This window comes from Mus caroli, chromosome 8, assembly GCF_900094665.2.
Source record: "Mus caroli chromosome 8, CAROLI_EIJ_v1.1, whole genome shotgun sequence".
NCBI classification, from domain to species: domain Eukaryota; kingdom Metazoa; phylum Chordata; class Mammalia; order Rodentia; family Muridae; genus Mus; species Mus caroli.
In genome coordinates this window covers 15,468,514-15,470,601 of record NC_034577.1, presented here as the reverse complement: position 1 = coordinate 15,470,601, position 2,088 = coordinate 15,468,514, and positions in this window count along the sequence as shown.

Here is a 2,088-nt window from a genome sequence, read left to right as displayed (position 1 = left end):
ATACCTTTCTCTCTTGAACCCAGATGAGCTACCACATGAAGGAAAACACAACACAAACTTAGTTCAGAAACAATGGTAACTCAATCTCTGGATGCAACAACTAAAACCTAATCTTGTAAGCCTTATTAAAATCTGATTCCTTCGGTGGTGGATCTTTGCTAATCAGCCATGATACCAGGAAGCTCTAGCAGCTACATCTTACTTACCATCATGCTGTCCCTGTCCAAAAAGGACCTAACTCTCCCATGCTTCCTCTCTTCTTCTGTCAAACCCAAAAGTCTTGCCAACTTGTCCAGTGATTGGCTCCTTTATTCATTACGGGATTGGTTCACAAGAAGTCACTTGAGTACGTAACTCATTCCTCATTCCAGATAGCCTCTCCTGGGAGAGCAAGCAGGACAGAGCCATCCACAGCAACCATTGGCTCAGATAATGGGCCAGCCTTTGTTTCTCAGGTAAGACCTATTTCAAGTTTTCCAGATTAGCCACCAGGAATTGTGGCCTAAACTTTGTGCCCTGTATAACACAGGTACCCCAGAGATTCTACAGGAATACCAAGTTGGAGATTGGGTATATGTTAAGAGGCATCAGGCTGAAAACTTGGGAGCAAAGTGGAAAGGGCCATTCCTGGTGTTGACCACCCAGACTGCTGTTAAAATGGATAGAGTGACTGCCTGAGTTCACATAACTCAGTCAGACCAGCACTTCTTCCTTCCTTTCAGTGTGTGTATGTGTGTGTGTGTGTGTGTGTGTGTGTGTGTCTGGGAGGAAAAGAGGGAAGGGCTGCAATTGAGATGTGAAATAAATAAATAAATAAAGGGGTAAAGTAAAAATAAAAATCCCAATTCCTGAAGTTTTTAGTATCAAAATAAATGCATCCCATAGAGAGACTGAGAGTTTCCTAAAACCATAAATATAGTTCACAAAGATTGGAAATCTTATTTTCTTGATTCATCATAATACATCATTGCAGAATACATACGGTTTTATATGACACAGTTTATCCAAACAGCCAAGGGTTAACAAAGTTATCAAAGACAAAGAGGCTAGACACACATCTAAGTCAATTTCTGTCAGTCGGAATAGTGCTTAGGAATTTATAAATCTTATTTATCGAATAAATTCTAGTCAACTATGTGTTGTTTCATGTATAAAAAATTTTAGAACCCTGGTGTTGAAATACAGTTAAAACATATGGAAGAAAAGGAAAAAAGAAAGAAAGAAAGAATGAAGTATTAGTTCATTTGAAAATATAGCTCCGTAAGCTATAACAATCATCTATAAGGCTACTGAAACACACAATGCAAGATTCTCTCTTGAGAAGCCCATACCCATGTCTAGGGCATAGCTGTCATTTTCCTAGGCCCCTACAACCACCCATGCTTAATTCACTGTTAAAAACATTAAAAAAATACATTCTAACTCTGTTTCATATGCAGTGGTCCTAATACTCTTCTCTGTTATACTCAAGGATGCTCCTTCTCCTGAGTGAGAGTCCTTAAGCAGAGCCCCACAGGCTTCTGAATGCAGTGCTGAGCCATACATTCTGGCTGCCCCTAACCTTATCACCAAAAAATTATGTGGCTAAATATATATTTAATCATTAGAAATATTTTCTTTTTATGCTAGTTACACAAAATATATTTTATGATTTTCCTCACTATTTTGGACATTGACACATACAATGTATTCATCATAATTTGTGACATTACACTAAATGTACCATTTAATAACCAATAGTGAGTTATTTACTATTTGTTGGGTATTTGTTTTGTAACCTTTCTAAAAATTGAAACAATTCTAAGGATTACTTAGTGACTAACATTAAATGAAATGAAACAGTCAAACATCTCAAAATTCTGAAAAAACTGACAAACATAGTTAAAAATTCAGATAACACTATAAAATCAATCAACAATGCTCCAAAACAAAGGAAGCTAGACAAGCCAGAATTTGAATGTTTTCATTTCCAATCTGTGACTCAGGTCAACTGGGTAACAGTATCCTTACCTCTATCCTTTTCTTTCTTTCTTTCTTTCTTTCTTTCTTTCTTTCTTTCTTTCTTTCTTTCTTTCTTTCTTCCTTCCT